Below are 23,814 nucleotides of genomic sequence, written 5' to 3' on the forward strand. Positions count from 1 at the left end.
TATACAGTAACATTAGTGATACACTAATGTTACTGATAGCAACGAAGCGACAAATTTAGGCCTTACAGTTTAGCACATCTACATCAGAGATTATGATCTCTAATGAAAGGCGAGTAATTGCGGGGTGTCATTTCAACAGCAAGTCATACCCATAGTCAAGCAATATAAATACCTCGGCGTATTCTAAACGAAGGAAAGACTTACTCTAGCACACACCAATATAATCGAAAAGGGACGCGTAATGCAGCAATAATGAAACATAGAACAATTCGGGGCCACAATAAGCATGAGGTGGCACGTGGAATCTGGACAGGAGCAATGGTGCCAGCGCTAACGCTCGCAAATGCCATTCTGTGCAATTCTGGAAGTTAACCAAAAATTGGTAGACCGGTTGGCTTTGGGAGCCCACGGTAAAACCACAAATGGGGTAGTGTAGGGTGACATATGTTGAGCCTCCTTTGAAGTCAAAAAAGCGCAGAGCAAAATTAGTTTTGAAGAAAGGCTAAGGAACATGGGTGCAAATAAGTAGGTGGCTAAGGTGCGCAAGTATCTGTACCTGAATTGCGTGAACACAGAATGGAGGATGAGTTCATGAAAGCTGGCAACGAAGCACAGGCTAATAAACAGTGCATATGGACAATTTAAATTCTTCAAAAAGAAAGCGAGAGAAACAGAGACTGCACATTTGGTTTGAAGGATTGGAACGAAGAAGTCCATGGAAATTTACAACAACCAATAAATCAGTAGAGATAATCTGTGCGATAACACAGAGGGCAGTGGCTTGCGCGAGCTGGCAGCATGAGGATAAAAAAATATCGCAGCTTTTCCCGAAAGGTGAAGCATCGATTGCGATAAAAAATTAGCCATACGAAGTAAGGATAGTACTTTTATCGGCCGTATCAACTTGTAAACACTCGCTTGCTAACTAAATTAACAAACATGGTGTCAGCACGCACCAAAAATATGAACACATCACACTCGATGACCGCGGACACTCGCTATCAAAACGCTGGCGTGAGGAAACGCGGCAGCAGCAGCGAGCGAAGTGATCTTCCTGCTGTCTATCGCTTCAATACCATGTTAGCGCCAAGAGCACAAAGCACGCCCAAAGTACGAGCGGCCGACGCCCCTAGACTCTGCTCCCAACGCAGATCACTCTCAAGGTACGACTGCGTGACAGCGCGCAGCTGTCACATGCGCAGTTGCAGCCGGAGTACAACGCCTCCCCTCCTCCCCCCCCTCCCCCCCCCCCCCCCCCCGCTGTGGCTCGCAACGTTGATTGCCTCCACGGAAGACGGCGCGCTTCCTCTATTCTTCCATCCCTTTCGCGTGGTCGAGATTGAGCCGCAATCGTGGTCTGCCTTCGCAGGCTTTCACTCGTACAAACAGCGTATGGCGCGCGGCGACAGTCTCATCGCCCTTGTACTTTATAAGGAACCTCACGGCGACGGCGACGGCAGAAATCCGTTTGGAGTGTCCACTTAAGAGGGAGGAAGCTTTAGCTCGGGCCCAACTCCGACGAGACCTATTCAAATACACGTAAAACACGAAAACGCTTTTCTGAGATAAGCGTTTTTTTTTCTGAGAGCGTTGTCAGAGCACTCCAATGGTTGCTTAAAACGACGACGTTAGGCCTCATGTTAACCGTGTTAGGCCTCATGCGCTCTTGCGCAAGTGACGCTCCTCACTGAGTCGCTAATTTACCGTGTGGCCACTTTTTATATATATATATATATATATATATATATATATATCAACAAACACTGACACCAAGGACCACATAGGGGAACTTACTTGTGCTTAATAAATGAAGTTCAAGAAACGATAAATTAATGGAAATATAAAGTGGATGAAAAAACAACTTGCCGCGGGTGGAAACCGTCATGTGTACTAGGACACATAAGTACCTAGAAAGTGGATGGGAAAACGGCGCCGCGGTAACTCAATTGGTAGAGCATCGCACGCGAAATGCGAAGGTTGTGGGTTCGGTTCCCACCTGCGGCAAGTTGTTTTTTCATCCACTTCAACTTCCATTAATTTATCGTATCTTTATTTCATTCATTAAGTACAAGTAATTTCCCCTATGTTGTCCTTGGTGTTAGTGTTTGTTGGCTTCTTATGATATGACTAATAAAAATCGGGCCCCTCGGTTAACCGAGGGGCCCGGGTTCTTATTGATTATATATATATATAGTTGCCACACGGTAAATTAGCGACTCAGTGCGGAGCGTCCCTTGCGCAAGAGCGCACGAGGCCTAACACGGTTCACTGCTGGGCTCATTGGTAATGCATTGTGAACACTGCGCTGAGCGGCAAAATTTTTCTTGCAGGGCAAGACAGGCAAGGCGTCTTCGAAACATGCAAAGAATGTCGTGACCGCGCGCTAGTTGCGTGGGCGAGACTTAATCGCTCTGCGGCGTGCCGAGCGAGGAAACTGACATTTGTCAACGGGGCCGGATATTCGCGGCAGCAGAGTGTATACAGAAAGATACAGACTCTAAGAAGTGCCACAAAATTGGAGAACTGCTCTTTTTAAGGCGCCTCGCCCATGGCAATGCTACTTGTACATCTCTTTGTTACTTTCATTGTACCTGTAGACATTGTACCATTGTACACTGGCCTGAGCTTCTGCAGTCACCTATAGTTCTGTTCAGAAATCAAACAGCCCTAATTTTTTTCACAGTTTGATTTGTTCAGAATATACATTTCGCGCTAAAAGAAATGCGCTGCCACCGAAATGCTTTGTCGCCCTGTTTTGTATACTTCAAGTATCGATGAAATATCCTCACCAAAAGCCCACCGATTCCCAGTGGGACAAGTACGGTAGTCTTGGAGAGTATGCAATGTGGTGGATGAGTGGTTTAATTGAAGGATAACACTCCGGTAACTCTGCAACGAAGTTTCCTGCGGTGTCCTACTCACCATAGGTGAAGAGCTGACACTACCGTAGGGCGGCCCTAGGGCCTGTCTCACTGTTAATCAGCGTGCCGCTTACCTCTGTTGGAGTTTCGGTTTCGATAGCAAATCTTCAGCTTCAGGGTTCACTTCGGACGTTGGAATATCCGATTGTATTTCACCTCCATCCCTTATTGGTTATATTCAGCATGCTGTATTCACAACTGTATTACACTTTCCTACCTATTTCCCATTTATGTGTGCATAGTCTCTATGAGGCTACGATGTAATTGATCAAACAAAATAACATATATATGAGCAGCTTTTGATGACATGTATATTTGTTGTAATGAGGACATTTATGTATAATTAGTTTGATCACTGAGTAATATTGTAGAAAACAAGGCCACCAGCCTACACACCTATAAGGGCAACAAAGGTGGTGTAGCTTTCGCTTGAAGACGCTGGATGACGCCCTTTGGTATGTCTTGAAAACCTGCCAGGGCCTGCTGCATCCAGGCGCGAAGGTGCTGAAACAAACGAAATCATTTCTGAATCTGTTTTTACATATATTCATTCTAAGAAGTGTTGCGCTGCTCTTGACATATTTTGAAACTTACATGTTGTTACAGCGAGATTAGAAACTCTTTGCTGTATTGACTTAATATCTGTGCTCTGCAAGGCATCCTAAAGCATTGCTTTTCTTTGTATAGTTACGAGTAGCACAATGAGAAGATGCACCCTTACACATGCTACGAGCCATTTTCATGAAATTATAAATTTCAAGCTTGGAATATCTTTATGATCGATTGGTCAGTGCACATTGCGCCACAAACATCTTCTGCATCCTGTGATGTTATCCGCAGGCGCCAGTTAGCTTTAACATTCGGGGGAAAGAAACGCACTTGTTCCACTGTCATCTAATTCTCAGAGAAAACTAAGCACCGAAGAAGTGAGAAAGTTGGTGCGGATCCATTACTCACCTGCCGTGGTTGCTTAGCGGCTGTGGTGTTGGGCTGCTAAGCACGAGGTTGCGGGATCGAATCCTGGCCGCTGCCGCCGCATTTCGATGGGGGGCGAAATAAAAAAAACACCCGTATACTTATATTTAGGTGCACGTTAAAGAAAGCGAGGTGGTCCTACTTATCCCGGGGTCCACCACTACGGCGTGCCTCATAATCAGATCGGGGTTTCGGCATGTAAAACCCTATAATTTTTGCGGTTCATTATTTGTAGCAGTGTTTCTAAGAGCCGCGATAGGGAAACAGCTGCACTGTGGCTTGTCTACGCATTATATCTTATTCGCTGTCTGTCGCAATTTTCCGAGCGCAACAAAAATCTTTGAGCGAACATGCAGCGAGTCATGTCGAAATGGCTCTCCCGCAGGCGGCAAGCGCGCATACTCCTTCTAGGCTGGGGTAGGCACGTTTTCGTAAAAGGATGCCGAATGCGCATTGCTCTTTAGAAACTGCGCTTCATAAAGTGCGTATGTGATACTGCCAGCAGATGAGCAACAGGTTACAGTATCTGTACTTTGAACCGTAGCTATCATGGACGAGTGTCATGAGGTTAAGCTTCGAAAGTAATGTACACGCGTTTCCGAAAATGACGGAAGCGTAAACAGAGTGAGTGACCACTGACCGAGGCAGAAAGCGCCACGGTGTCCGTGCTATATAGACGTCCACAAGACACTCACCCGTAGTTGTATATCGCAGTGGCTATGGCGTTGCGCTGCTGAGCTCGAGGTCGTGGCTTCGATCGCGGCCGCGGCGGGCCGCATTTCGACTCCGTACTCCGAACGCTCATGTACTTAGATTTAGGGGCGCGTTAAAGAACGCCAGGTAGTCGAAATTAATCCGGAGTCCCCCGCTACGGCGTATACCTCATAAGTTTCTTGTCCTTTGTTACGATTTATTCGTTTTTTTTAAATACCTATGTGAAAAGGAGTAGCCGGTGCCAATTAAAGGCGACATCATCTCCTAAATACCATATAATAAAAAAAAATATCGCGGCTTTGGCACGTAACACCCCAGAATTTAATAGTAACAGGACGCTCGCCATGTTTTTCTTGCAGCTCGACTTCTCGTTAGTTTTGCGAATCAGGCATGACATAACACAATAACAATGTTAACCAAAAGCGTTTCTGCCGAGAAGCAATGGAAATAACTAATCTAAAAGTGAGTTGCCTATCAGGGCTAGTTTTTTTCTTTCTTCAAATTGTGAATAATGATTACGCAGCTGAGGCGAACTCTCAGCGCATAAAATGAGGACGAGACCCTTTGTTAGAGGCAAAGTAGTGGGAAAATTATATTTAAAACCAAAAGGCGAAGCGATGCGAGGCACACAATCATAAAAAAAAAGTGGCACACACACACACACACACACACACACACACACACACACACGCACACGCACACGCACACGCATACGCACGCGCACACACACACACACACACACACACACACACACACACACACACACACACACACACACACACACACACACACACACACACACACACACACACACACACACACACACACACACACACACACACACACACACACACACACACACACACATACACACACACACACACACGCGCGCGCGCACACGCACACACGCGCACACACGCGCACACGCGCACACGCACGCACACACGCACACGCACACACACAGAGAGAGAGAGAAACATAATAGAGAGGAAAGTCAGGGAGGTTAACCAGGCGCACGTCCGGTTTGCTACCCTGCACTGGGGGAAGGGGTATGGGGACGAAGAGAGAGAGCACAGTTTCGCGCACATTTGAAGGCTCGCACCAAGTCTACACACGGTTGTCAAGACCTGTCGACTTGAGGTATTTCAACAGCGCTTTCGTGGTTTTCAGTGCCATTGACGCGTATGGCCATGGTCCAAGGATCTTCATTACCGAAAATGATCTAGAGTCCAGCTGGTTCAATGCTGTCCGTAGTGCTTCACGCTCGACGTCGTATTGGGGACATATACATAGGACGTGCTAAATTGTTTCTATGGTTCCACAAGACTCACTCATGGGCGTATCCCTCATTTCAATGCGGAACGAGTAGGCCTTCGTAAATGCCACAAAACTGTCTCCTCAGAGTGGGAAACTTTTGATGGCACTTGTAGCTTTAAGGATGGATCAAGCCTATGAAGATGACACTTCAGGAGGTAGGGAGAAGACCAGTATTTATGCGTCATAGCTTTAGCCACGATATGAAGCTTTCTTGCAGCGTCGGTTCTGCATAAGGAGATTGGAACTGGTCGGGCTTCCAGATGGGCAGACCGGGAAGCTTTGTCGGCGAGTATGTCCAGTATGCCCAGTCAATGCCGGTATGTCCAGGTAGGCATTGTAATATAATTTCATGCCCTTTAGCGATAGCTTCGTTGTGGGCTTCTCTTATTTCGTATGTCAGCTGCTCACGAATCATATGATAAAGGGCAGAATGCAGACCTCGAAGGGCTGCCCTAGAGTCGCAAAACATGACCCATTTCTGAAGTGTCTCTTGCAGGAGATATTTGACAGCAGCACCCAGGGCAGTAAGCTCTGCCGCCGTTGATGTTGTCATGTGGGACAGTTTGAATTCGATTGTGGTTTTCGTAGCCGGAATGACAACGGCATCTGAAGAACTGGTAGGTGAGACAAAACCATCGGTATAGATGTGTATTCGGCCCCCCACGTCTAATTGGTTAATAGCAGTGTCATCTGTTTCAGAGCTATTTTTGGGTGATTAGTCTTCTTCTTTACACCTGGAATACTTAGGCGCGCCTGAGGCTGTTGGAGACACCACAAGGGCAATGAAGAGAGTATGAGAGAGAATATTTAATGGCAGAAAGGTGGAGAGGTTGGCCTGAGTGAAATGCCTCTAGCCTGCTACTCCACGCTGAGGAAGGCCTTTGGGGAATAACAGAGATAGGATGTGAAGAGGAAGGAAGGTGGTGGTATGGTGGATATGATGAGGGCTGCACAGCACAACGTTTCTGTGTAATGCGTACGTGTACACAGGGCAATGAAGCCCTTGCAGCTGGTATGTATCCTAATGGAAGACAATCTGTATGGGTAATTATAACTTCAGAAAACGTTGCACGAGGTCTCTGCGATGGCAAGAGCGCCAAGTGATGATCATGGACGCGGGAGAGATGACGGATATGCATTCTGAGACAATCCACAGCAACGTATGTTTGGATGGAATGATCTTTGGCGAGCACGATTGTTGCAGCTGTTGACGCACAGCGAGGAAGTCCTAACACGTGAGCAATGCTTGGCCCTGTAAGCTCTCCAGTGAGCGAATATTTGACTTGCGCCTACTGGACAACTCTGGAAGGCTGTAGCGAAGACACCCTAGGAATAGAGCTCTGTACAACTGAAGCATGGAGCGTGCAGATGCGCCCCATGTTTTCCCGCGCATGAATCTCAGCACATGGGCAATCGATGAGAGTTTTTTCTTCAGGTACGTGCAATGAGGGCTGCAGGAAAGATTTCGGTCGATTATTACACCCAAGAATCGATGCGTCTTTCCATAGGTGATAGTGTGTCCATTAATGGAGACTGGGTATGGTGTCATAGGTTTACGCGTGAACGCAATCAATGCACATTTCTCGGTCGATACAGTCAAGCCTTGTGTTTGAAGGTATGCTGATGTCAAAGTTGCTGCCCGCTGCAATCGCGCGCGAACCTGAAGGCAAGTTACCGCAGACTTCCAAAGGCAGATGTCATCTGCGTATATCGAGAGGTAGAATTGTTTTGGGTAAAACTTCAGCCAGTCCAAAGAGTGTCCCATTTAACAACATGGGACTCAATACTTTTCCTCCAGGCACGCCGCAGTAGCTGTAATGTTCAGCTGGGGGGCCATCTTTTGTTTGTACAAAAAACTACCGGCGCAATATATAGTCGGATAACCACCGAATCATACTGCCGTCGATCCCAATAGCCTCCAGAGAGTTGAGTATGACGTCATGGGCAACGTTGTCATACGCGCCTTTCACGTCGATAAAGAGTGCAACAACTTTTTGGCAACAGGAGAAAAATGGCACAGCTTACATAAACAAACCAATGAACTGCACGTAATGGCCCAAGAAAAAAGAAAGAAGTAATTGTCCGCTCAAAAATCAAACCTGTGCAGTTGATTGCATGCACTCTGTTTGTACTTGAATTTTGTTAACCCTTTAGTGAATTGACGTTGAAGTTTTCTCAACTTATCGCAATGGCGCTACTCGACACTGTTTGATTTCTGCCATATTAACGGCGCTTCATTTGTGTATGCTCAATTACAGCTGACTCTGTTTCTTTCTGGCACCAAGACAGCACCTGGGTTGCTAGCTAAAACATGAACCAATCATCACAGCGCCTAAATGCGGTGGGCGTTGACGTCACTGGCGCAGCAAAATCAAACCGCATGGGGCCGCCAGCGAGAGAAATATATGCTTTGTTTGTGGGAGACTTCGGCGCGATATTGAGAACACGAAAGGTTGTTTTTAAAGTTTTTTTTGAGATGTAGAAGCATGGGAAGGTAGGCTACATCAGAGCCGGCTATCTCAAAATCTCACATGCGTTATGCAAGAAACACTGGAAAGGACACAAGAAAATAAAAAAAGAAGACACATTTTCATGAAATTATATGTGCGAATATCCATTGTTAGTGAGCCGACATATCCTAGAGATTTTTGTAGGAGGTGCTGGCCTATAGTTTAGAGATTCCGTATATACTTGTGTAAAGCCCCCCCCCCCCCCCTCCCCCCTCTCTCGTTCGGAGTGCGGAAATTTTGAAAAATTAGGTTTCACTATGCATCACGCGTGCACCTGCGTGCTGATTAATTTTGCGCAAACCCTCTATTAACTGCGACTAGTTGTGCTGCCGATGATGACATCATCATCGTAACGCGCACGTGGCAACAAACCGCTACTCCGACGGTCGCCGACTCTCACGAAGCGGCGCTGCTTAGGTGGAGGTGACGGGCACGGCGGGTGGCAAGCCGTTGCTGGAAGTTCACTTTTAAAATTTTGAGTACCAGTTGACCGGATCAGCGATTGGGCGCGAAATCACGCGCGCGGGTTGCACCGACAGTCACGTGCACAAAGCAGAGCTTGGGTCTGCGGGCGACCAGCCGGCAACCATACCTAGAACGCCTACGAAGTTCGTGGGGGCGCTTACTGAACGAGAAGGCGCAAGTTCGGACGGGGGCAGAAAGGCAATGAGGCTTCGTACAGAATTTCCGTAGCACAGCCTAAACTGACAGTGTCGTGGAGTCAAGGCGACGTGCACGGTATCCACACGACGACCCGCGCGCGGCGCACGTCGACAAACACTGAACGCCAAATGAACCCGTGGACTCGAATACAACAAAATGTCAAATTAATTTCATTTTAATGCAGCCTACACTGAGCAAAATTCTGTACCATAAAATTGCGGTGCGCTGGCGTTGTAAAAATAAAACGACATTGATTTTACCTGCACAATGAGTTTCTCTTTTTTCGGACTGCCAGATTATTCGGATTATTCACGGGTATCTTCTTTGTACTTGCTGTCATTCCACGAATACAGTCGTCTAACCCCCTCTTGTAACGATTACTTCACACGAAGTCTGCTCAAGTTCAAGGAAAAACATCATCGTTGATTTACTTTAAGCTTTCTGCAACGAATCTTGCGTCTAAAAAATCGAGATGCTGACCGCAGTACAACTGCCGTCGTTCGCACTTGATTCCAGGACGCTTTCTTTGCATGAAATAAAACAGATTCCCTCATTATTGGTCACTTCCCTTAGTATTTGTATGTTGCGAAGACTTCCATCAGCGTTGATAACAGCCGCAATAATATGTGCCAAACACATTATGCCAGCCCTTTCTCATGCGTGGCGGAGCTTCAGCGAATGCGTCGCAGTTTGGAGCCTTCTATTGGTCGCGACAGGCGAACTCCGAAGGCCAATGAAAGCGAAGAACACGTCGTCGCCTTCCTCCACCCTTTTCTCCGACAGCTTCAAAACGCGCCAGTATAATTCCATCCTAAGAGCTCAATTTTACCGCAGATAAGATCAGCGCCGGCCGGCCTGACGGGCATCAGGCCAAGTGCGTTGACACCGTGCGCGATGACACCTTAACGTCTTCAGCGCGACCCCCTTCCAGAAGCATGCGTCTCCTCTCAGTCCAAGAGGCGAGCTATCACCACTGTCGCGTGCTTGCTTAACACCCTCCCAGCACTTTCTGCGTTCTTTCTCTATATACAGCGCGTTCGTGCAAGCAGGTATCAGCAATGGAAAGAAGTCGAGAGAGTAGGCCGGTCGCCGTTGCATCGCTACGAAGAGGTTCGTTCGTTCGTCCTTGGCGAACGGGGGAAGAAGCGGGCGGCAGCCACGTAGACATGTGTAGCGCGACGCAGAATGCACTTGTTCCCCGATTAAGCCTTGTACGTGACACCCGTCTGCCGTGGATGTGATCCTGTCTGCAGCCGTTCCCTTTCTCCTCGTCAGCTTCTTCTCCGGTCTGATCCCGCGGTCTCGCCCTTCATCACAACTCACCGCGGAGAGCCCACCACCGCCGGTTATCAACAGACGTCATCTCGCGACATTGCTGCTCGCCTGTAAGTGGAGAGCGATACCCCTCCGCTTTGCTCTCCCCTTCTTGGCTCGCGGTTGCCCGCTTTATTGTATACCTGGCCTCCTCGGCTCCCCCCTCCCCATCGTCTCCACGACGCTCTCAAAATGCTCGGCGCAGGTTATCTGAGCGAGCTGTCTTTCTTTTCACCTTCGTCGTGGAGACTTAGGCCAGCTCCTGAGGAGGCTCTTTTAGGCCGTACCTGCACCCTGGTGTCCTGCTATGGCGTGTGGACATTTATTCGCCCGCGTATTCTGGCTTCCCCCTGCTCCTTCGCTGCGAGGCCCTCCGTCCCACTTCGGTCGGTTTCTGCGCGCGTTCCCCGGGGGTTTATTGCCGAAAGCCCTCACGTCCTCAAAAGTTGTCACTGATAAGGTCTCGCAGTTGTCGACCGTGCCCTCTACTCCGAGTGGCCCCTCTGGTCGAACAGCCTCGATCGAGCGCAGCATCAGCTGGGCATCGCGTCGCCGGGAGACGCTGCGGAACGACTCGAAACAAGAGGAGGGAGAGCCTGCACAACAACCGAGGGTATCGGGGAGCGACAGCCTGCAGGACGAGGAGGTGGAGCTGGGGGGCAGGCAGCGTGTGTCGAGCCCGGGCGTGCCTGGCAGAGCAACGAGGCACACGTGGGCGCCGCCAGGGCAGTACCGGCCGATATTGCCGCTCATTTGGGTGCGTAATGCGCGGCGCCGTGCCCGGCACGGACCCGACACCTCACGCAGAGGACGAACGTGTGTGCCGTGTTCACATTTAAAAACCGACCCTTTGAACCCACATGCTGGAACTGCACTATCGGGCCAGAACTAAATGCGAACGGATGGAAGGAAGAAAAGTGACGGGTTTATTGAGTTTTTTAACCGGTCGTTGAACGCGCATTATACGTGACCCTCACAGACGAGAGAGAGAGAGAGAGAGATGCAAATGAGAGAAACGCAGGGAGGTTAACTAGAGTTCACGCCTCCGGTTCGCTACCCTGCACTAGGGGAAGGGAAAAGGGAAGTAAAGACGGAAAGAAGAGCAGGGACAAAAAAGAAAGGTGTGAAAAAAGAAAGAAAGGAAGGACGGGATCATTATAGTCTTTCTAAGAGGCCCCTGCCACGTAAAAAGGTCAACAAAGCCTTGAGCGACTTTCGGTGCGACGAGAGTTCATGTTGACATCCCAAGACTGCAGTTCTGAAAGTGGCCTGTCGTCAAGGCGTGCCAACACGGCCGCTAGCGACAGCCGCTGCGCGCTGTATCGAGAACAGGGGCAAAGTGGCCAATCGTTTAAATACAGAAGTGCTAAAGTGTACTCATGAATTTGCGTAGGGCGTTTCTGCTTTGTGCTGGCTTTATAACGCGACTGCGGTGTACAGCAACAACGAAGGAAGAACTACCATGCGGACAATTTACTCCTATGATACGGCTGACGTAGTTCCTGACTAAATGCGACACCGAAAGAAAGATCAGATAAAGCAAGCGAAGTTATAATTTTATAAAAATGCTGTTCAAAGGCCTCGCGTTACCCTGAAATATTCAGCGAAGTCGAACATAACTTCTTTAGAAAGACGATCGTCCGCTTGATGTAATATATTAACGTATTGAACAGCGTGAACTTATGTGAAAGTGATTTCTCTGAAACTTCGATGTCCGATATTTGGTATTCAAAATTTTATACTGAAGTACGCTCGCGCAGCCTCGTGCTCATTTCGTATTCTACCTACGTCAGGCATGGTAAGTGCATGCACGCTCAGTCCTGTTCCACTGTATAGAGTGCTATCCTCAAGAGAGCGGCGGGCGGGGATTGATGATGCAGGACTTAATCTTTACGGACGACGACAAAAGCAAACATACGACGACTCGGGCATCGGCTGTATCAGTAACGCGCCGTCAGCGCTGAAAGGATTAACGAGTTGCTTAACTTTACTAGCCGACCATTAGCTCTCAAGATGCGATACAGCCGGTGAGCCCACGCGACTAGTTCCCCGTGCGCAGGGCACGAATTCCTAAAATTGACGGCCAGAGATGCGCCACCGCACCCCGCCCAGTCTGCGTCCACAGAAGCCCGCAACTCCTTCCGGTTCGTGGATTCCATCGAGGACAGGTATTTGCCCCTCGAGACACGACAAATCAAACCTCCTCACCGTTCTATCACTTCTTTTCCCCCTGTTCGGTTTCGTACCCACAAAATCCGACATGTTCAGTAAAACAAAGAAACGCAAAATTAGACACCAGCAACAGAAAGGGGGGGGGGAGAGAGAGAGAGAGAGAGGGCAGACTACAGGCAAGAATGCGCAGCGTGCGCGAGTGGAAGCGGGGTGCGCACGAGACGGTCCGAAGGCATCCTGTCGTGCTACTCAGATGCGATGTTCAGTCGCGATAAGAAACAAGGCGAACGGCGCGCCGAATTCGAGACGGTCTTAAAGCCGGTACGTAACTCGCTCCGTCAGTAAATCCACCCGAGCGAGCCGAGAGCGCGAGGTCCCGTCTTTATCGTGCAGGCCGGCGATACCTTGAGCCAGAATGTAGCGAACGCCAGGCTGTTCGCGTCGCTGACAAGCCATGTCCGCTTGACCTGCGCAGGCTTCTTTCTTACTGTCGTCACGCGAAACGGCAACAGGAAACCAAACTCAGCCATTGTGAGTTACATTTCACGTGCCTACAAATGCACCCTGCTTGCAGTTTCTCATTGTTTCAACGTGAACCCTAACCACACCCACACCGGGGAGAAAAGTCAAGCAGCGTAGGCTTAGCTATATCTTTCAAGCAAAGATGGGGTGAGGTAAGCAGTCTAACTCAAGCCTTCCGAACAACAATCTCGTTTTCTTTGCGTTGTATCTACTAAGTTGAGTCCAACGACAGTGCCCACGCTGCGTCGAAGAGGTCACGCGGAAACTTATGGCTTATACACAGCCAGGCACGCACGTCGCCATTACGGTCACGTAGCTCGGACAACGATAACGCTGAGAGCCTCAATGGATGCGTGTCTCCTGTGTCGTATACTTTCTGTAGGCGATGTTGTACACGTCACGTACGAGTATGTACCTGTATACGCGTCCCACTCACCGAGACCATTCAAAGGTATTCGCTCGGAAATTTTTACGTTCTTCATGCTTACCATTCGATGCGGGAACATCGCGCTCTCTTCCGGTATCGAGAAAGATTTCATCTGTGATGTCGAACTGGACAAACGTGTGCGTTTCGGCACGCAGACGGCAAGCAAAGCAGGTCACCTTCCCTAGCGTCGTCCTCTGCGGCTCTCTTCATCCGGTCTTCTTTAGTTTCGATCCCTAGGCTCACGCATGATGAATGTGACAGCACTGCAGGCGGAGTAAGACGAACGTGGCGCACCGTTCAACCATTGTTGACGGACTTATAGAACGCCACCCTTCGCCGAAGATGGGTTGAATTCGTAGCCTATATAGGAATATCGAATTGTATACTGTAGGCATCTTTGCGGGTGGTGGTGTTGAGGCTTCTTCAAAGAGAAAACAGTGGCCCAAACTCTGTAACAGTGCGACAACGGTTATCACAACAAACGAGAGAGAGAGAGAGAGAGAGAGAGAGAGAGGGAAATGAAAGGCCGGGAGACAGTTATAACGGGCCTTAGCAAGATCAATGCAGCGGATCTCTTCGTTCGAAATCACTAAGAATCTGTCTTAAATAAAGTAAAAATTGGGACCTGGTGTTATGGCAGCTAGTGAAACCCCATCTATGTCAGAGGCGTGCGCAGAACCCCCTCCGGAGCTTCTGTATGTGCGCACTTGCGGCAAAGACGGATGCCGAATGCCGTGCAGGGACTGGATTCCCAGTCAGCCGTGATTGCCCGCACGTCCAGCAGCTTTGACAAGGAAACACTATATGAGAATTTGAATTAGCGGCATGTTAGAACTAGATGCAATTCTGACCAGAATGATGGCTCGCGCGCTGCCAGCGTCCTGTAAGAATCTCATAGTGCCCAAGAAAATACTTGCCCTTTCTATTTTTTTTTATTTATAGTACCCTCAGGGCTTACAATGAAGCATTACAGAGGGAAGGGGCTAACAAATACAGATACATATGCAAGAAAGGAGAAAGGAAAACACGAATACTAATCAGATGACGATGCATGGTGCAATGTAAAAATAACGCGAGAGCGACACAAAAAAAAGCATATTACGGTAAAAAATAATTATACAAAGAAAAACGGAAAACTTCGGTAATACAGATTAAATATACATACATGGTATATGGGACAAGTTAGAGTGAGACAATAAGCACAGAATGATAGAAAATAAAGCATAATACAATATGCACCGTTTGTAGATTACCACTGTCACACCACTGTCACACACCACTGTCATAGCAGCAGCTCCTGAATGCGAAGGAGTTAGCTGAGGTTGGTTAGGTTATTAGCCATATTATAAGAAAGGAAAGGCGGATCATGAGTAGGGTGCGGTAGTTCCTTGAACTATCAATCGTAAGGAGTACTACGGGACTGTAGCCTCTTATGGCGTCGTAGCAGAGAACACCAAGCACTTTGCAGAAACCAATGCGTGTGGCTTCGACCTCATTTTGTTGCATATAAAAACGTTGCCTGTCGTTGTCCTCTTTTTTCTGCTCAAAGTTTTTGTGTTTGTGCGTACAACATGACAGATACATTTCAGCAGCTCATTTAGTGCGAGCACAAGGGAGCGTGTATTTTATCTCCATCTTCAAATTCCATTTCCTCCAATACATCTGTGCGCAACTAAGAGCGCGTTGCTGCTGGTCCAAGCGACTACCGAAAGTAGTTCACGCCAAAATGAGATGAAGATTACTTCTTCAAAAAAAAAAAAAAAAACAAATCACGAAGGAAGGCCAGCCGCGCTTGATACAAGGTGCTGACATGAAATATTGATGCGAAAAAAAAAAAGAAAGGAAAAGATAAGAAAGATCCGTATGTACATAAGTCGATTTACGCACGTAGGTGTGCTTCATTAATCACATGCATCGATGTATATCTTTGAAGTATACGGAGCGTAGCGAATTGGTCAGCACGAATGGGAGCATTATAACTCGAATCGCATGTTAGTGGCTTCTTTTCCTTTGAATGTGTTGGTTAAACGAGCGTGTCACCGCGCCAGCAGGCCAAAAGTTCTCTCAATTCAATATGCCACTATCGCGTGCAAGCTTTACGGTTTTTCTTGCGCTTATGCAGTATTCTCTGCTTCGTTAAACGATACCGAAGAAACCTTTGCTGTAATTACAGGCAGATGACCTCAGGGTGGAGAACTCATTGACACCACCACCCCCGTTGCGCTCTGAGTTTCTTTTACTTCTTCAAGCGTAAGGACACGCCAAATTGATCTCGGCACATGCGTCGGTGCACCTCACGAATGTCGATTTGTGTGCCGCAAGTTACCACTCCATTTCGCTCGCGCGGTGACACCACCACCAGCACGAGAGAAGTGAGAAGGAAATTGTCCGCCGGAGGACTGTTATTCGTTTTTCTTCTCAATTTGGCAAACACCCGGCTGATGTAAATCGGCGCTGGAGCATTACAGGCGCCGCAGTGACTCTCTACGTAGCGTGCACGTGCCTGAGGATAGGAATTGCACATGCGTCACGGCAACTGAAATGGAAGGCAGGCTTCGACTCTCGCTGCTTTCCGTCGGTTCGAGGAGGTACTAGCTTCACGGGGAGGCAGCCGTGCTTTTTGAACAAAGTATATATCGAAGAGAGGAATTAATTCCCAGGACGCGACTCAACGACTGCGGAAGAGCAGCCACTGCAGCCTCCGATTCCTCCATACGTTTACTGACATGCACGTTATCTTGAGAACCCTGCGTCATCGTAGTCTTGGAAGATGTTATACTCGACGAAGTGTTGTACCCGTGCCAGCGCCATCGTCATGCCACCGTCTTCGACGTAATCGTCTTCGTGTCGTCGTTATCGTTATCGCTCTGTGGAGAGCTTGAACCAGAGCGTGAGCGCTAATTTACGAACGAACACCATCAGCACGTTTTCCTACTCATAACTGCTGCCAAAATACTCGCAGCAGCTGGCAAAATAACGTTTCGCTTTCGATCTTTCTTTTTTTTTTCACCCCGAATCGCTTCGCTCCTTAGAAGGCGCTGTTGAAAGGGAGTGCAGCTTAAGTGTTTCGCACACTTTTAACGTGAGAGATAGTTTAAAAACTCGCTATATAGTTGCCTGACACCGCAATTTCTGCATCGGCACCGACTGCTCTATTGAAAGCACTGCCGTAATACCGGGTGTTTCAGCGAACACTTTCAACATTTTTTGAAGCTTGCCTGTGGCAGATAGCACAATTATAGTCCATGAGCTGCTCTGCTCGAGGAGGCGGACATTACTTGCACACACACACAAAAAAAAAACGAAATGCATAATCAACTAATTAACAAGAAATGCGCTAATTAAGTTATTAACTAGTTACCTGATGCCACGTATTACAATTTACAAATTCTAGCCAGGGAGTTCGCAAGGCGGTTCCACTTGGAACGAACTCTCAGAATGACACCAGTTTCAAGATATGACACCAGTTTCAACGACGGGGTTGGGGCGAACGAGACTGATGGCGTCGAGGTGAGGGCGAGCGGCTGTACCGAAGGTTCGGAGCAGGAGCATCAGCGGCAGTGGATTCATGGCGGCTGGTATAGGGAACGGAAGGTCCAACGGTGCGGGAATAAGCGGCGGTGTATGTCCGAGGAGTTGGTGGCCATCGGTCGCGGCAGTGACGAGCGACGTGGCCGATGCGACAGCAGTGGAAGCAGATCGGCCGGTCATCAGGGGTACGCCAATCAGACGGGTTGCGGCGAGATATGGCGGAAAAAGACTGCCGAGGACGAAGAGGGCCGCTAGAGAACCGGGAAACGTTGGGTTGAGACGTGGAACACACAGAGTTCAGACCCATGTTCTGAAATTCCTGTCGGACGACGGCCTGGATCATCGCAATGGTGGTTGCTGGCGGATCGGGAGGCGTCGTGGAGAAAGCTGGCGAACAGGTGGCCTCGAGTTCGCGGCGAACAATACTGGTGACGTCGTCAGAGGTGGTGGTCTGACGTGGTCGACCCTCACATGTCGACGTAGCAGCAGTGTTGGGTAGCCGTGTGATGTGGTGTGTAATACGGCGGCTCTTAGCTTGCTCAAGGCGACGGCATTCTTTGATGATGGCGTCGATAGTCGAGACGTTGCCGAAAACAAGCAAATTGAAAGAGTCGTCGGCGATGCCCTTTAGGATATGTGACACTTTATCGGCTTCGGACATACCATCGTCAGCTTTGCGGCATAGAGCTAAGACGTCGAGGATGTAGGAAACGTACGGCTCCGTAGATGACTGTACACGAGACGCAAGAGCCTTTCTCGCGGCAGCCTTGCGCCCAATGGGGTCGCCGAACAGTTCCCGTAGCTTCTCTTTGAAATTTTCCCAACTGGTTATCTCGTCGTCATGCGTTTGGTGCCACACGCGTGGGGTGCCGCCGAGATAAAAGATGACATTGGCGAGCATAATCGTTGGGTCCCACCTGTTATTAGCACTGGCGTGTTCATAGAGTTTGATCCAGTCGTCAACATCCTGGCCCTCCAGGCCAGAGAACACACCTGGGTCGCGATGTGGGGCGACCGTGACGATTGGAGCAGTGGGACATGCCGAAGCCGTTGCAGAGGTGGGCGCGTCACCGGGAGGCATGGTGACGAGCTCGGTGTGCCGACCACTTCTGAGTTCCGTGGTGAGGACGGGGATCGCTGACCTCCACCAGAATGTTGCGTGTGGAAAGACACAGACAGAAGAGGCTATTTACAGGCTATTTACACTGGAGCCAGGCAGCCAGGCTGACACTCGCTCGCGCCAAGCGCACCGACCAACTTCGTCGTCGTTCTCGCGGCGGCTCATTTCTTGAGCATCGCTTGAGCATATCGTAATAATATTAATTCCCAAACTTTGCGGAGAAATTCATTGACGTTCTAGTTGATTTTGTGCTTCCATCCACAAAACGACGTTTTGTTAAGAAAGTAAGTGGAACGACAGCGCATTTTTATCGCAAGTTTGACGGCGCATATCTCGTGAATGGTGTTGTCCAAACAATTCATTTCAAGTGAATATGCCTTGCGGTGTCACCAGCTAGAACTTGTAAATTGCAATATGCGCCACAAGGTAATTAGATAAAAGCTTAATTCATGAATTTTTGATAATTAGTCGATTATGCATTTCACTTTCTTGTGCAAGCAATGTCCGCATCTTCGAACAGACAAGCGCATGGCTAGAATTGCGCTATCTGTCACACGCACTTTCTAAAAATTTTTGAAAGTGTTCGCTGAAACACCCTTATAATGGACGTCCACCAACTTGGCCCAGTTTTTCGTTCTTACGCTGCCACGCGTCTGACGTGAAAAATGTCCCATGCAAGAAAATAACAGCTCGAGCGAAAAACGATGGATAAGGAAAACGGCATAACTAACTCTGTCTTCCAACTACTAAATAGTTTTATTACGGAGCGACGTTATATACTGTCATAGAGGGAAGCAAGAAAACACCGGGTGCAAGAATCACAGTTACTCATATCAAAGCACAATAAACAAAGAAATACAGAAACAATCAAATCAACAAAAACAAACAGCGAATTTGCCTAAGTGGTACGACCTTCATGTGTAACAATTAAAAATGGTTAATTTTGAATTTACAAGCTTTTATTGCTACGCGCTGTAATTCAATTGTTACCGCGAGCTGCCAACGTGCCCAAACACGCACTTTGCTCGATGTCTCACCTTGAACGGCAAATTTGGGCTACCTGGTGAGGGTATGCGCGCTATAGTCTAGGCTGCGGAGCCTAGCTGTTGCGAGAAATCGGTTCCGGTTATGGCGGCCGCATTCGCTTTGGGGCGCATTGCAGAAACGTTCGCGTGACGTGCATTGGGTGCCCACTGAAACGCCTCAGGTGGTCAAAACTGATCCGGAGTCCACCACTATACACGGCGTGTCTCGTGACTTAGATTGCGACATTGGTACGTTAAATTTCATATTTTAATTACTTTGCGAGAATTAAGCGAAGCATAAGACATGCGTACAGTGCGTTTGACTGCCCAAGTGGCTTCCACGATTGCCTCACAGACTTCCTCCGGGACTCAGCTGCTGCCCCTGATAGCCGTCCGGCTTGAAGACTTCGAATCAATTCCAAGCTCAGAGTTGCTACCCGCGTTTACCGCAGTGCCACCAACGAATTAAGTCTACGGTGGAAGAACTTCAGCTTCCATACCCGGACTCTGCGGCCTACCCGCCGTGGTTGCTCAGTGGCTATGGTGTTGGGCTGCTGAGCACGAGGTTGCGGGATCGAATCCCGGCCACGGCGGCCGCATTTCGATGGGGGCGAAATGCGAAAACACCCGTGTGCTTAGATTTAGGTGCACGTTAAAGAACCCCAGGTGGTCAAAATTTCCGGAGTCCTCCACTACGGCGTGCCTCATAATCAGAAAGTTGTTTTGGCACGTAAAACCCCAAATATTATTATTAGTATTACTCTGCGGCCATCGCAGCAGCATATAGACGCGTGAAAGAAGCAATAAAGCATGATCCGAATCGATCAGTCATCGAGGCTTCTTGAACAGGCTTCTCAGGTACGCATATTCTGCAGTCAGGCTACTTCGAAGGTGAAATAAAGCAGGCAAACTATTTTAGAAATGAATTAGCCGAATAAGAAGAGATCTTGCATCTCGCGGTGACTTAGTATACTTTTTGCGCGTATACTTACTGTCTTAAAATAAGTTTGCTTCACGCGAAGAACAGTGTGGCACAGCCAACGCTAGCTGTTAAAACAAGCCATTTCTTTCTTGCGTTATACTCCTGCCACGGTGCCTCTCAGCCCCGTTGCAGCTCTGGGGTGGGTGTAAAGCACTCATTCATTATCAACATGTTTTACTACCAGAGTTCTTAGATAACTGTGTCTGGACTTCGGCAGTCACACGTCCTCAGATACGTGCGCGACTTCAAAGAGCGGCCACTTTGACAGCGAACTACTTGTGTAAACAGGGTCTCAGCATATCACCAGAAAAATGCGCACTAGTAGCATTTACTCGCTAACCGATGACGCCTTATATCATCTCAATCAATGGGCGGACCATTTCCTATGTCCGAACCCACAGATTCCTTTGCGTAATTATTGACCGAGACCTCTGTTGGAGCCCGCACGTGGCCTACATGAAACGGCGCCTGACAGCAACTTCCCAGGTGTTTAAATACTTGACAGGAAATACGTGGGGGATGTCAGTAGACGCAATGCTTAAACTCTACAGAGCTCTCTTTCTCGGTTTTCTAAGATATAGTCTACCTGTACTGACCAACACCTGCAAGACAAATATTCGTGTTCTGCAGGCAGCACAAGCTCAAGCACTCAGAGTCTGCCTTGGTTTGCCCAGATGCACGTCAACAGAGGCAACTCTTGCGATTGCTCGGGACCACCCAATGCGGACTCACATTACGGTGGAAGCCCTGAGAACGCACATCAGACATTTTGCACGTGCCACCTATCACCACCTTGCAGCACTACCTTCAGACAGGCACCAATCATCATTCTCTAAAACTATCATCAAATACAACGATAAACTTCCATCGGGCTTCACCGCTGCATCTAAACCATCGATACCCCCTTGGTGTCTTATCAGCCCCACAGTCCATCTCAGTGTACCAGGAATCGGGAAAAAGTCTGAACTGTCGTCGCCTGTGCTGAAACAACTGTCTCTGCTTCTTCTGCACGAGAGGTACGCGGACAGTGAACACATTTATACTGATGGTTCCACAAACATGCAGTGTTCGTCCGGTGCTGTGGTTGTCCCAGCAAAAGCTATTACCATCAGCTTTAGGACTGACCACCCAACATCATCGACATCTGCTGAACTAGCTGCTCTTCGCGCTGCACTTCGTTTCGTCAATCGGGAGCCACCTCGACAATGGTCAATCTTCAGCGACTCAAGGGCAGCCCTACAATCTGTACTATCAGCTCTGCGTCATGGGCCATTCGAACAGCTCGTATTCGATATTAGATGCCTACTCCATACATCACAGGAGAAAGGACACCACGTGACGTTTCAGTGGCTGCCAAGTCACTGCGGCGTCACTGGAAACGAAGATGCCGATAATGCCGCTCGGGCAGCTCTTGAAGACGCACAAGAAGAGGCCATACCGCTTTCACGATCCGACGCAGCTAGCAGACTTCGAGTGCTTGCACAGGAGATCACGCTATCTCTATGGTGCACATCAAACAGCCAGAGCAACCGTCAATGCCATCTGCCCTCGTTGATGCATCTCTATATGCCAACTGGACTCCGCCGAAGAGAGGCGACTCTGCTTTATCGCTTATGGCTAGGGGTGGCTTTCACGAAATCTTACTCCTTCCGCATTGGAATGGCCGACAACGCTCGCTGTAATGCCTGTCTTTGCGAGGAGACGCTGGAACATATTCTGTGCGACTGTCCTGAATATAATGTTCAGCGACAGTCCCTGGCATCTGTTCTAGCGCACCTTGACAGTAGGCCATTGTCCCTCGACACGATTTTCACATGCCGCCAACAGAAGACATCGCAGGTGAAGGCGACAAAGGGACTACTTCGGTTTTTGAAAGAGACTGGATTGGACAAGCGGCTGTGAGAGTGATGTCACGTACCATGCCAGATTGATGGACTCCAACGGACGATGTGTGTGTGCTGTGCTACGTGCTCTCTCTCCCTCTCCCCCTTCCCCTTCTTTATCTCCCCCATCCCTCTCCCATGTGTAGGGTAGCAAACCGGTTAAGCTAAGCTGGTTAACCTCCCTACCTTTCCTTCTCCACTTTTTCCTTCCTTCCTTGGTACGCCGTTCCGCCTTTCATCGTCGGTCTGCTAAAAACAACAAAGAAACAAAGAAAAAAAAAACCAATCGAACGCAAACATTCACGTTGTAAGAACTGTTGGAGTCACACTCTGGACGTCGTGCTGCTTGCCTTTCCCGCGAGTCTCACGTGCGGACGGCCAGTCCGTGACCAGCGTGAGCTCCCGTGCGTCCCACGGTCGCGCCGGCCACCGTAGCCGCGGCCACACCCATACAAACGCGATCAGGACCTGTAATTTGTTCGCGCCGCCGCTCTGACGCCTTCGCAGGCGGTCGACATTAAGGCCCGTGTCTGCCCTCTCCGGCGTACACGCGGCGGGGATCGCACGAGTGGAATGCGCCGTAGCCGTCGCCTACAGACACCCCCCCCCCCCCCCCCCCTCCTAACCCCCCTCGTGCCAGGGCACCCCACCACTGTCCCCGAGCGCACGCACTTTCGTGTGTGTCTCGCACCATATAAAGTGCGTGATCCGCGTACGAAACCGGGCGTCGAGTCAGCTTACACACTTATGTGCGCGCAACTTTGGCGGCGCCTTGTGTGTTTTCTGGTTCTTTGTCCCCTGGTTCGCGCTGTTTGGCTCTCGAGTAAAAATTGCGCATTCGCTGGCAATATGTAAAATGTAGGCATAATGCAGGCTGTTTTGTCTCCTGTAGATTTATCCCTTCTTCGTAAACCATTTTTGTAGGTGTGCTGTAGGAAAAGAAATTAATAAGGAGTATAGCTAATGAGCCATATATATATATATATATATATATATATATATATATATATATATATATATATATATATACAGAGTCTGCGGCTTCAAGCAGGAACTATGCATATATGGGGTGTATTATAAATACTTTTCCGGGAAGCAACTGTGCAGCGGAAACGGTGGTCTCAAAATTGGAAGTTTTACTGACGGCATGGCAGGGATCTCTACAGGAGGCGCTGAAAATGTCCACCACTGGCTTGAGAACATGTCTGCACACACGACGCTGCACACTGTTAAGCACTCGGTCGAGTGTTGCTGGAGTTATCTGTGCATTGCACTGTGTAATGGCTGTCTGTAGCTTCTGCAGTGCGTGGTGAGTGTTCTCGTATACAGCCGTCCTTTGAGTTCACCCAACAGACGTTATCACACAAACCACAGGCCTCGCATTATCGTATCGCACGTGAAACTGAAAAAATCTAAACAAGACAAAAGTGGAAAGGAAGACGGAACCTTGAAACAATGCGGAGTAGTTGAGCAAATAATTTCGACTTAAGGCAACGTTTCGACAAGGCCCTTCCTAAATGCAAAGACCAATCCTCATCGTTTAGAGAAATTGCGAAGTCATTCCCAATTATCATCACATTTGTTGATTTTCTCACTGCACAGAAACTTTTCGGATACCCAACATTTGCCACGTGTTTTTGGCGTGGTGTCGCCCGGCGTCGCTGCACTCATTTTACGCTGCACCGTGACCGTTCTGTAATCTTTGCCGAAATGCAACTGCGGCTGTTGCCAGGGCTTC

The sequence above is a fragment of the Dermacentor andersoni genome, chromosome 2, assembly GCF_023375885.2.
Source record: "Dermacentor andersoni chromosome 2, qqDerAnde1_hic_scaffold, whole genome shotgun sequence".
Taxonomy (NCBI): domain Eukaryota; kingdom Metazoa; phylum Arthropoda; class Arachnida; order Ixodida; family Ixodidae; genus Dermacentor; species Dermacentor andersoni.